We start from the raw sequence: 13,542 nt of genomic DNA, 5'->3' as shown, positions 1-13,542 counted from the left end.
GCTCTGTGTGGTCGAGCATTGTGCTGTTGAAAAATGCCTCCTGGGAGTCCTGCCATGAGTGGCAATACATGTGGCTGTAGGATGTTTCGAACGTACCGTTGAGCTGTCATGGTACCGTGGATGAATATCAAAGGTGACTGACTGGGTGTCGTTGACGGCATCCCGTATCACCACACCAGCTGTGCGCCGCTGTATAGTGAAGGCAGGAATGAGGCGTTCGTCACGAGGGCCTCCACAACGTACACAGTTGTCTCATTGTCCAAATTGAATCTCTATTCCTCGCTGAAGAAGACCTGGTTCCATTCGATTACAGTCCGATCCCGTAGACCTCAACACCACTCCGAACGGAGGCGACGGTGAGTGGTTGTCATTGGTACCACACGTAATGGGCGCCGCGATAGCAAATGTTCTTCAGCAAGGTTCTTCGCGACGGTATAGATAGACACAGGAGCCTGTAGTGAAGCTGCTGCCTGTGTCCGAATAGGGGAAAATGATGCTGTTGGTGCTGTGCATGCTTATCGAGTGATGTAACGGTCTTTTCGGATATTGGCCTGCCGAGGGCGTCCTGAGACTGGCCGCCGTGCATGCGACCCCTCTCCCTGATCCAATGGTCCCACCCCCTCACAGTAAAGTCAAATAGGCCTAAGTGGCGGGTTAATCGCCGAGCTGACCACCCGGCTTTCATCATCCCGTTGATTTTCCCCCCCTCTCGAAAGAACTCTGACAGTAACGGCATCTATAATGAAAAAGGATCCCTCTGCAACAGATTGAGTGCATGAAAAATTCCTCTGCGCACTTTTTTTTATACGTCAAAAACAACAAAGTCAAATGCCCTCTGGTGGCAATACATCATTGCGCAATAACGTTGTGCATCTAGTCATCGGTCTGGCATATCTGCCACACACGTATCTTCATGCCAAGTTTTGTTACTATCAGACAATTACTTCTTGGTGCACAAATTTTTATGGCAACGAGTGTATTTGAGAAAAAAAATTGAGTGCCTAAAAAAGGAATAGAAAATTTTTAAATGCCCCTTAAAAGGAAGGAGATTTTTCCCATTGGAAAGTGCGGGAAGCACCGCCATGATTGTACACCATCCCCTTAACCTCTTTAGTGGAGGAAAACAATGCCCATATGGTGATATGGAGCCAGGAACATCCGGAATAATGCTCTAATAATGCGGTGGAATCACAATACCTTTGGCGCGATGCACACTGAAGCGATTTCGTTCGCGACATTGACACGGATATTGGCCAAAAATCTGAATTTCAGATTTTTCAACCGGTCCGTGCCGATATCGTGGATCGTATCGTTGTAGTATCGGTTCATTATGAACTCGACTTTAGTACGGATCCCGGCCCCCGTATACCGTAATGATTGGTTATCGACAATTGGCGATGGGGGGAAAAACTTTGCTAATTGCCTAAAGCCAGGGCCACACTCGCTTCAAGGCTGACCCAATACGTTCCAAGGTTGATCACGGTCAAGTAGTGTGGCCGCTCAACCATGGGTAATGATCGTCAGATGTTGGAGGCTGGAAAGTATTGGGAGGCTTGTTGAGTGCCTTCCAGCTTCCAACCTAAGTCAAAGGTGCCACCTTCCTATCCGATCATCCAATCGTCTGATCAAACATTGGTCGAAGAACGCCAACGATCACAACACGCGTTGGCGTATTATTTCCTTAGAGAGTGTTCTAGAAGCAAATATTCACAGAGGAACATTGGAGTAGAATGGGCCAGCGTATAGCCAGACTATGCAACTGCTGCGGCTTTGCATCAAGGGAAAAGCAAATATTGGAAACAAATATTTGCGAATGTTTTTATGTCCATTCTTGACACGAGAGTGGCCCTTGCTTCAAGCCAGGGCCTCACTCGTGTCCAACATGTTGTGACCGCTGGCGTTTTTCGACCATTGAGTGGCCAGACGGATTGGAAAATCGGGAAGGAAGTCGGCACACACCTCAACTTGGGTGGGAATCTGGAGAGTGCTGGTCGTTCTCTTCGGCCAAGCTTTCCAACACCTTTGAGACTACAACATATGACGACCACCGCCAATGATGGAGTGGTCGTACTACTTGCCCATGGCCAACATCGGAAGTTATTGAAACACGAGTGTGGCTCCAGTTTATAGCATACGATATTTGTACGTAATTTCAAAATTCCTCAGTCGATTTCTCATAATTTTGACAAGAGAGACATCAAAATCTAAATTGAAAAGAAAAAAAAAAATATGGAACAAAGAAAAAAAAATTTACAGTCGAATCTCGTTTTAACGAATACCGTTATAGCGAAAATCTCGTTTTAACGAACACTTTTCTAATCCCCCAGATATGTTTACATAGAAATAATACAAATACCTGGAATTCCTTTGTAACAAAATTTCGTTATAACGAAGTGATTCTTCTGTCTCTTAAGAGTTTGTCATAACGAAATTAGACTGCATATTTCTTTTCGATTTTGTACATTCAATAAATTAGTATTTAATCAATTTTCCTCGCTCTAGGAAAAAAAAAAGGCATTTGAGCTTCCGGCGGGACTCGAACCCACAATCTTCGGCTCCGGAGGCCGACGCCTTATCCATTAGGCCACGGAAGCACGACTGTTATTGCAGTTTGTTTTATACCAAAGACATATTCCCAAGTATCTGGGCTAAAGTGACATCAAGTTATGTAGTGATAGATTTCCCTTTGGCGGGGACTGGTAAAGCCAATTGCCCACACTCAAGCAAAGCATGTTGGGAATAGTACGAACTAACGTTTGTAATCCCTCTGGTCACCTCCAGATGGCGAAACTGATCCGTTACGTGACTTTTCACTTGTGTCTTCTTTTCCCTTGTATGTATGTGTTCGTTCGACGCCTATGTGTACGGATGTCTCGCTTGTGTATTACGTAAATAAAATCGTTTTTTCTACGCATTTGTTCTCCCAATGAAAATCCATTTCGGCTCCGACATATTTCGGTGCACGAAACCCGCCGGAACGAATATTTTGATGAACGAAACCCGCCGGAACGAATATTTTGATGAACGAAACCAGTCGGATGAACATTTTGACCAACGAAACTCGTCTTAATATGGATCAGGAGAATTTAACGGCGCTCCATCGGAAACGGACAACGGTGCTCGCCAAGGTGACTAGACATTCGTTTCAACGTTGGACAGTGCCGGGAAGGAAACCGACTTCATGGTTTCTCGTTTGACGGAGGAATTGGACGAATTACTTCGCCTTGACGACGGTATTCACGCTCTACTATCGGACGAGGACTACGCGATCGATATAGAAAAATGCGAGGAATACACTGAGAAAGCGAAACGTGCCTTGTTCGATGCTTCCCTCGTGCTACGAAAACGCAACAAGTCTCCAACGACGGTGCCTCCTCTGGTTGCTACTTCGCTTCCCGCTTCAGCTGAACCTACATCGACTTCATCACCATGTGCTCTCAAGCTGCCTACAATACGCCTAGAACGCTTCCGCGGTGTTGTGTTGAAGACTGGCCGACATTCTGGCAACAATTCACCTCTTCGATCGACGAGAATCCTCAACTGTCAACCATCGACAAACACGTTTTTCTACGGGGTATCTCCAAAACGAGTCTGCAAGAAGCTCGTCGAGGGAATCGGTGTCACATCGGAAGCCTACAAGACGGTGAAGATGCTGATCGACAGGTACGGCAACAAGGATACCATCATACAGACCCACATCGATTTCTTCGACAGCCTACGCCCAGCGACAGCTTCATCGCCCGAGTTTCTCAACGACACCTACTTGGAAACTAACGCCCATATTCAAGCTCCGAACCGAAGATGACACCGAAGATTCTTCGCACATTTCCTACGGACATTCGTCAACGGTGGATTATCCACTCTAAACGGCAAGATATCTCGGACATGGACATATCCAAGCTGATGCAGTTCCTCGGTGAAGAAATCGACGGGGTCCGATTTTCAAGCAAAGTGCAAGGTGAGTTTCCTTTGCCACCATCGAATTTCCGCCCGACTACAGAAGCATTTCATGTTCGCAATCGACGTATAAAAATCCGTCACCGTTTTGAACATTTTGTGAATCGTATGATCATTGGCCCCAAAATTGTTCGGTGATAACTGATGTACAATTACGACTACAGAAGCTAAAAGAAACTCGTCGTTGTTTTTTGTGTACTAACCGTCAGCATAATGCTAAAACTTGCCCACGTCGTGCTAGAGCTTTCTGTTCTAACTGTAAAAGGCATGCTTCTACTGCTGTTGGTAAAATTGATGTATCGCCCCGTTTTACGTATTTGCAAACTGCACGTATTTGGGTGTTCGGTCCGGAACGGAATTTGCAAATTGCTCCATGTGTGTCAGACGCCGGAAGTCAAACCTCCTTCATTCACTGCAGTTTAGTGAATGAACTGCAATTGCATGTGCTGCAATCGGTCAACTTGTCTATCAGTGCATTCGAAGCTGTGCCAAAACAATCGATGTATCGACGTCAAGTGCAATTTTTCTTATCTAGCATTTGGGATAACAGATCGATTCCGATAGTTGCTTTCGAAAGCAATAATTCCTACGGCTCCGGTAGACATTGGTGCATTTGCTACTTCACGCGGAATTCAGCTTGCGGACCCTCACTCGTCTGACGACATCCCGATTCAAATTCTCATCGGTAGCGATTAGTACTGGAAAATAGTGAAAACTGATTCGCCGGTCAAGTTGTCAGACACTTTCGTTCTTGTTCCGTCTCATCTCTGCTTCGAACAACACTACTGTTCATTGCACGGCTACTACTTGTGCTGAAGAAATAAATGACTCGTTCAAACGCTTCTGGGAACTCGAGGCCATGGGAATGACCGATGTAAACGAAAAATCACTCTCGACTGGTGACGCAAAAATATTGCAAGATTTCCACGAATCTTCCAGCCTGGAGAACCATTGTCGTGTCGTTTCACTGCCGTGGAAAGAAAACGTATGCCTCACGTCGGACAATCGACCTATTGCCTCACGCCGCTTTGACATTCTTCGTAGACGTCTGGATAAGGATCGCCCTTTTCGGGAAATGTACATTCAGCAATTGGAACGTTACATCCAGAACGGCCACGTCGAAATCGTGCCAGAATCGTCAAGTCCTAGAATTTATTATCTCCCTCACCACGCAGTGAAGAATTCAGACCATTCTTGAGTCGGAAAAGTGTCGTATCTTATTCGATGCATCGTCTCATGTCAACGGACACCCATCTCTGAATGATGCTGTTGAGACAGGTTCGAATCTACTACCTTCGACAGAAATTCGTCAGATTGTGAAAAGTTCAATGTTGGTATCTACGTCTCTCCCAGTGATTGACATTTCTGGTTGCAGGTCTTACGCGAAACTTATTCGGGTTACCTCGTGGATGCAACGATTCATATACAATGTCGCACGTCTTGCAAACTTCATGGCGAATTAACAGCAAAAGAACTCGAAAAAGCGAAATGTTATTGGATTCGTCAAGTTCAAATAGATTGTTTTCCGTCTGACTATGATGCTCTCCGACATAGTAAACAACGTCCGAAAGACTCGAAAATTGCACAATTCCATCCATTTCTTAGTGACAATCTGATACGAGTTGGTGGTCGCTTGCAGTTTGCATCACTTCCAGTTGCTTCAAAACATCCTTTGGTACTCGATGGTTCACACCCATTTGTGAAATTGCTCATTCGTCACGTACATATTCGTCTCCATCATCTGAGCACGAGAGTGGTACTATCTGAACTGCGAAATTATTACTGGATTCTTCGAGGGCGACAGATTATTAAAAGTGTCCTACGCCAGTGTCTTCCCTGTAAAATTTTTAGAAACACGCCACCGGCTCAAATTGAAGCACCACTTCCTTCGGATAGAGTCACACAGACGAAACCATTCAGTGTCGTGGGGATAGACTTCGCTGGCGCACTATACGTTCGTAGAAGCTCTATCTCAGTGAAAGTGTATATCTTGTTGTTTACATGTGCTGTCACTCGAGCGATTCATCTCGAGCTTGTAACGGATTGCTCTACAGATACATTTTTGCTGGCATTTTCACGTTTTGTTGCTCGTCGAGGTGTTCCCAACACTGTATATTCGGATAATACGCAGACTTTCCACGCCGCTAATCGTGAGCTTTCCGTCCTTTGGGGTGCCATGACTTCACCTTCTGCTCACCAGTACTATGCCTCCCACGGAATCGCTTGGAAATTCATAGCCCCTCGAGCGGCTTGGTGGGGAGGATGGTGGGAACGCATGATTGGTGTTGTTTACGGAAAACATTAGGTCGCGCATCTCTCGATGAAGAACAATTGACGACTACGTTAGCTGGAATTGAAGCCGCGGTCAACAGTCGACCATTGACAGCTGATATCGAGTTAGATGACAGCTTCGAAGAACCTCACGCCTGCCCACTTCCTGGTTGGACAACGACTGACAACCCTTCCTTCTCACGAAAAGGTTCCTGCAGCTACCGACCTCAAGAAATCGTGGTCACTGTAGCAAGATTCACTGAATGACTTTTGGAGCCGATGGAGGAAGGAATACCTACTAGAGCTGAAGACATTCCACCAAGTGAAAAATAAAGACCAAGGTTTTCAGCTACGAGTTGGAGATGTCGTCCTCCTACAGGAAGATGCAAAACCTCGACACATGTGGACGAAGGCCTGCATATCATCCCTTGTCATAGGTCGTGACGGCAACATTCGTTCGTGTATTCTACGTACAGCCAGAGGAACAGAAATTCGACGACCAATTCGATTGGTAATTCCTCTGGAGGTTGACCAGGGTGGGGAGGATGTTGGGAATAGTACGAGCTAACGTTTGTAATCCCTCTGGTCACCTCCAGATGGCGAAACTGATCCGTTACGTGACTTTTCGCTTGTGTCTTCTTTTCCCTTGTATGTAGATGTTTGTTCGACGCCTACGTGTACGGATGTCTCGCTTGTGTATTACAGAAAATAAAATCGTTTCTTCTACGCGTTTGCTCTCTCAATGAAAAGCTATTTCGGCCCCGACAAAGCATATGCGCACGATAACGGAAAGAACATTAACGATTTATTTCGTGAGAACATATTATATATACAGGTCTATACAAGCGCCACTTTATGCAAATCATTTTATGCCATTCATCGAGATTACGATCGAACACTCTCCATATTAACTATTAGTCTTGATCTACATCTCCTTGATCTTGAGGATCACTGATGGCGTGATCACTATCGCTAGACATTAATTCCCATTATCGATTACCATCAGATATAATTGTCCCTTTCTTATGCTCGAAGCACTCGTGGGGAGACAAACCGTTATAAAGGGATGAACATGGTTTCTACTATTACTTGACTGTTCATGCACTTCGTACACATTCCTTTGCAGAATTTCTGACAGTAAATTGTCAGTCAAACAGAATTTCAAAATCTGTTACAAATTCTTTCATCAGATGGCACCCACTGCAGTGTGAGAAAAAAAACTAAGTAACTAAAACAATAAGATATTTCCAATTCCGTACAAAAATACTTTCAACGATGATTCAAGACGCAATGATTCAAAAAATATTTGTTTCCCAAAACAAACCTCAAATAACGAATACAAATATCACCGTTTTAACGAGATCACGAACCGTTATTCGCATGGCAATAGCTTCTACTGAACCCATAATTCACCGTATCCATGAACACGGGAAATGTAAGTATTAATCATTATCAAAAAGTACAGTCGAACCTCATTAACGTAAAACCGAAGGTCCCGCAGAAATTTTTCACGTTAACCGATAAGCAGTGACAGAAAAAGGATTTTCGACATCCCATTTTTGCGTTAGTCTTAAATTTAACAAAGTGTAAATTTATGCAAATATATAAATGCACTGAACTGATCAAATTCTTTTTTTGAAACATTCCTCTTTTTTCACAGTTTTTAAAACGAAAACATTTGCATACCAGCAGCATTCAATAGTTTTTGAAAATGTCTGTGCACACATTTTCAAAAGATGATTGTGCACGTGTTGATTGTGTTTCATTTCACAAGCGAAAAACCCACTACTTCATTTTCTTTGTACTACACAGTTGCAGAAGCTTTTCAGTTTCATCCAAACAGTTCAAAGTGGAGGAAGCGTTCTTTTGGTCGGTTAAATAGTTCCGAAATTCATAACTAATAATTCATGGAAAAAAGTTACTGACAAAAATTCACAGACAGAAAACGTCATCGAAAACAATTCATTGAAAAGAAAATTCACCGAAAACAATTCATTGAAAATAGAAATACATCGATAACAATTTATTGACAAAAAGTTACTGGCAACACTTCACTGACAAAAATCTGCCGAAAACAGTTCACTCATATATAAAAATTCTTTAAATGATTCATTCATCGAAAACTAATTGAAAAAAAATGTATAAACCACAATTCACACAGACAGAAATTCACAAATAGAAATTCACCTATGCTTCAAGAAATATTTCACTACACAAAACAAAATTACGAATAGAAATATCATCGTTTTAACGAGATGACGAACCGTAATTCGCACGACAACAGACTCCATTGTATTCCATAATTTACGGTATCCATGACCATTTAGAATATACGAATTCATTGTAATCAAATTAGCACGAAGATAATTAAATCCGGCTCAAAATGGAAAAACAAAAGTAAATCAGATTTCATGATCCTCGAAATTCCTCCAGCATTTCGTGCCTGGAGTCCATGTATCAAAAACACTTCTTTCTAGAATTTGCCTTGAAAGAAAAGATATAATAACAGAGGAAAAACATGAACACAACATTCCTTTCTCCCTATAACATGTCTATGTCTCTAGGAACGAAAATAAAAAAGAAGAAGAAATGGGAACTGGATATCGGTGATCGTGAAGGGTGTCTACAACTATCACGCTCTGTCAACCAATGATTTATATCACTAGTAAACGAGAAACGCGAACTGTATTGGGAAAAAGTACTCTCTTCTCTCTGTCTCTTACACCATGTGCAAAGAAAGTAAAAAGATTAAAAGATGTCTCGATTCCGATCACGAAATTTCAAAAGGGATGCACCAAAATTAAGTTCTTCGATGGTTTCACCGAGAACTTTCTTTTGTTTTTATTTCGTTTCTGAGAGAAAAGTTCTATTGCACGACATGCAATTTTCTAGCCTTTTCTGCAATGAGCGTTTTGTCCAATTTAAGAGTGTTTAAATGAAACGGTGGCGTGGTCTGCAGGGGAAATATGCAGCGGATATTGAAAAAGCACAGAATATAGTGTTTTTGCACCGCTGAATGCGGAGATGTTATGTGCTAATCGCATCGGCATTGTGACTGAAGAACTCACCAGCGATATTTCACCGAATAATATTCACAGGTACGTGCTCACCACCGAAATTCCAATGGCAAAATGTACTGACAGCGATTGATTCTAGACTGACAGATATTCCATTTTAGAGTGTTTAAATAAAAGGGTGGCTGGTCTGCAGTGGAAATACGTGTTTCCGCAGAGGAATATGGACGGCGTGCATGCGTGGTTTACTAGTAGTGGAAATATGTGGCTACAGTGGTCGGGTGGCCGTAGTGACGGACTCCATCGCAAGAACCCGAAATCCACCATGACCCCCGCTATGTCCCCATAGGGGATATAAGTTGGTCACCCAGAGGGTTTGGGCCATGGTGAAAGAGCGATGCGACGTCCGCTCAAACATATACATACAGGAGTTCTGTTAATGGACCGACAAACTCAGAGGGTGGTTAGTAGACCAAAAAGAGGCATGTGAGGACATGATAGACATCAAGTGGAACAAAAATTTCAATGGAACACGGTGTCGCAAACCACGTTGAGAGGATTAAAATCGCGCGAAACGCATGCAGGTTTCTACGTCACGCTGGAAAGAGAAAAAAAGTAAATAATAACTACAAAAATATTTGATTAATTATTACAAGCGTTGTTGGAAGTGGTGGCCGCTGACGTGATTGCACATTCTACAATGATGTAAAAATGATTCCTGGACGACACCAGTTATGCTTTTGATGTCTGCCGCAGCGACGAAAATCCGCGGTATGAGATCCTCCGGTGTGTCCACAGGCGTGGCATAAACGAGTAATTTAAGGTGACCGCATATCAGATGCATATCAGCGTATTCCTAGTTCGCGTTGCCTTCTATCACGATACTCATTGAAACAGACAACTAACTACTACACGTGCTTACTACCGCAATTGCGCAAATTTACGTCGTTCGCAGCGCTTGATCCCACTCGCGCGCATGCGTTTCGCGACGCTGCTTACGTCAGGTATCCTGAGCGAACCGACGAACGCATTCAGCGATCAACTGATATCCATCTTTCGTCTCCTCTGGACTCAGAGCCTGCATGCGTTTTTCACGATTTTCACCCTCTCAACATGGTTTGCGACACCACGTTCCATTGCAATTTTTCTTTCCCTTGATGCCTACTAACAACCCTCGAGTTTGTCGATCCATTAACAGAATACCCTGTAAATACACACACAATCAAGGAACTTCATTGTCTGTGAGAAGCTTTGCACGAAGCCATTGTGAGAAAACTTTAAAACATCTCATCTCATACCACAGGATCATAGTCTGAGTCTGATGAAGGGTTGTTATCAGCTTGACAGAGAACTGAAACATTCATACTTCGGCACTGTTTCGTGACCGTGATCTTGTCTTCGTTTGTTATGACGTATCTAATAAGGTGCTTAATTCTTTCGATTCTGGAGTGTTTTCTCAGTAACTGTAGCTTTCAGGTGGCGTAATTTTGTGGCGTCGTAGAGCAGCCAAAATGAAAGTTCTTGGTGTAATCGATACTGAGGCGTAGAGACGGTTCCCACCCCTCCCCATTTACACATGCTAGAAAACCTATTCTCGTGAAAACGACGAAGATAGGAGGGAAAGGGGTCATGCTCTGAAAAAAAATAAAATAGCCTCTCTTGATCAGCCATAACTAGATCATTTAACTTGTAGAAGAACTTCATAGATCTTACGACCTGTTTTCGTGTCATTTGGCCATCGTGATTGCCATTTCTGTAACAGATCATTCGGTAACTTCTTCATCGCCCACGACTTTGGAAGAAGAGAACTCTTTTCCTGGTCTTTCGGTCGCTCTTTTGGCAAACAGATCAGCTTCTTCATTCCCAGTATTTCCTGTATGCGCTCCGTTCCACAAGATAGATATGTCTATTCGGCAGTAATATGTCCCTAATTTACCTACCCATCATGTGGCGTGATAAGGGATCTAGAAGCGCATATAACGAGAAAAGTAAATCCGAAAGAACGTGCGTCTCTTTCATTCGAACCCAACATCGCCACAGCGGTGGTCGGCTAAAATTTGGTTTTCTCTAGCTCCCAACTTCGAGAAGCGAATGCGAGCCGAGCTCCCCGTTGAAAAGTCTTGCCACAGAGGCCAGCAGCAGGCGTACAACAATACAACAATTCAATCATTACACTTCACTCATAGTTAGCAAAATTGATGGCAGATGGAAGCACTACACACAAGAAGCATTACACAAAAACAAACTTCATTTTAGTTTACAACACATACAAAAATATTTCAACATGTACCAATTCGGTAGAAGTTACGCAGAGGAATATGGACGAGGTCCATGTGTGTGGTTCAGTAGTAGTAGCCTCCAACATTTGACGATCATTGCTAAAAAACTAATACATAGAGTTGAATCTCATTTTTACGAATACCGTAATAGCGAAAAGTCCCGTTTTAACGAACACTTCTTTAATCCCCCAGATATGTTTACATAGAAATAATACAAAAACCTGGAATTCCTTTATAACGAAATTTCGTTATAATGAAGTGATTCTCCGGTCTCTTGGAGTTCGTTATAACGAGATTCGACTTGTATATTTTTTTCGATTCTACTTTTCGTAAACAAATATTTAATCCATTTTCCTCGCTCGAGAAAAAAAAGACATTCGAGGAGATATGATCGAAGTGTTCAAAATTTTCAATGGGATGGACCATGAACTTTTAGTACACCGCCAATCGACTGCTTTTACATGGGGACACCAGTACCGATTGGTGAGGGAGAATGCAAGGTTATGGTGTCGCAGGGAATTTTTCTCTAATAGGGTTGTCAATAAATGGAATAGCCTACCCCCGGAGGTAGTACATTGTAACACAACTGACACGTTTAAAAAGAAATACGATAAACATGTTGGGGTAAATCGAGAAGCTATCCATTCTTAGAATAAGACAACCATAAGTATTCTTTATGGGTGTTGTATAATATTTTATCATGTGTATATATTGTTTATAATTTTTGTTAATTGAATTTTTAATTGGGTTGCTGTATTTTGGAAATATATGACATACATATTTTTATGGGCATCTTTTTCTCAGCCACCTCCTTGGGCATTTTGCCTGTTGTGGCGTTGTATTTGTATCTCCGGCGGGACTCGAACCCACAATCGTCGGCTCCGGCGGCAGACGCCTTATCCATTAGGCCACGGAAGAGTGAGTGCGCAGGAAATGAGTTTTATACTAATGACATATTCCTAAGTATATTTGGGATAAAATTTGACTGATCATGTTAAGTGTGTGTACGGCAGATCTCTCTCTCTCTCTCAATATAAATCATTAGTCTTCATCTACATCTCATTGATCTAACGTTGATCTAATTGATCCTTTTAACGAATACCGTTATAGCGAAAATCTCGTTTTAACGAACACTTTTCTAATCTACCAGATAAGTTTACATAGAAATAATACAAAAACCTGGAATTCCTTTATAACGAAATTTCGTTTTAACGAAGTGATGCTTCTGTCTCTTGTAGTTTGTTATAACGAAATTCGACTGCATATTTTTTTCGATTTTGTACTCTCCATAAATTAGTATTTAATCCATTTACCTCGCTCGAGGGGAAAAAAAAGACATTGCAGCTTCCGGCGGGACTCGAACCCACAATCTTCGGCTTCGGAGGCCGACGCCTTATCCATTAGGCCACGGAAGCACGACTGTGAGGGTCTTTTGTTTTATACTAAAGACATATTCCCAACTATCTGGGCTAAAGTTTGACATGTTATGTAGTGACAGATTTCACTCTGGCGGGGACTGGTGAAGCAATTTCCAACACTCAAGCAATGCACATGCACGTGATAACGGAAAGAACATTAGCGATTTATTTCGTGAGAACACATTATATATACAGGATTTATACAAGCGCCACTTTATGCAAATCATTTTATATCATTCATCGATTACGATCGAACACTCTCAATATTAAATATTAGTCTTGATCTACATCTCCTTGATCTTTGGGGTCATTATTGCTATAAAAATTGAGACATGAATTCCCAATATCGATTACTATCAGATGTATTTGTCGCTTTGTTATGCTCGAAGCACTCGTGGGGGGGGGGGGGGGGGAGTTGGAACCGTTATAAAGGATGTACATGTTTTCTACTATTACTTGACTTTGACTATTCATGCAATTCGTACACATTCCCTTGTAGAATTTCTGACAGTAAAATATCAGTCGAAAAGAATTACACTTTATACGTGCATCATTACACTTCACTTGTAGTTAGGAAAATAGATGGCAGCACAATACACGTGA

General features: G+C 42.4%; 2 non-coding genes across 2 annotated transcripts; both read right to left on the bottom strand.

Moving 5' to 3' along the window:
• Positions 1 to 2,521: 2,521 nt before the first annotated feature.
• TRNAR-CCG (transfer RNA arginine (anticodon CCG)) lies at positions 2,522 to 2,594 on the bottom strand. Its single transcript has one exon. It is a non-coding gene; the product is annotated as a tRNA-Arg (tRNA).
• Positions 2,595 to 12,863: 10,269 nt separating this feature from the next.
• On the bottom strand, positions 12,864 to 12,936 carry TRNAR-CCG (transfer RNA arginine (anticodon CCG)). Its single transcript has one exon. It is a non-coding gene; the product is annotated as a tRNA-Arg (tRNA).
• Positions 12,937 to 13,542: the final 606 nt, after the last annotated feature.

Source organism: Pholcus phalangioides, unplaced genomic scaffold, assembly GCF_987345545.1.
Source record: "Pholcus phalangioides strain wild (caught in Gottingen) unplaced genomic scaffold, Ppha-v1.0 ptg000022l_1, whole genome shotgun sequence".
NCBI classification, from domain to species: Eukaryota; Metazoa; Arthropoda; class Arachnida; order Araneae; family Pholcidae; genus Pholcus; species Pholcus phalangioides.
This window is presented reverse-complemented; position numbering and strand designations above follow the sequence as displayed.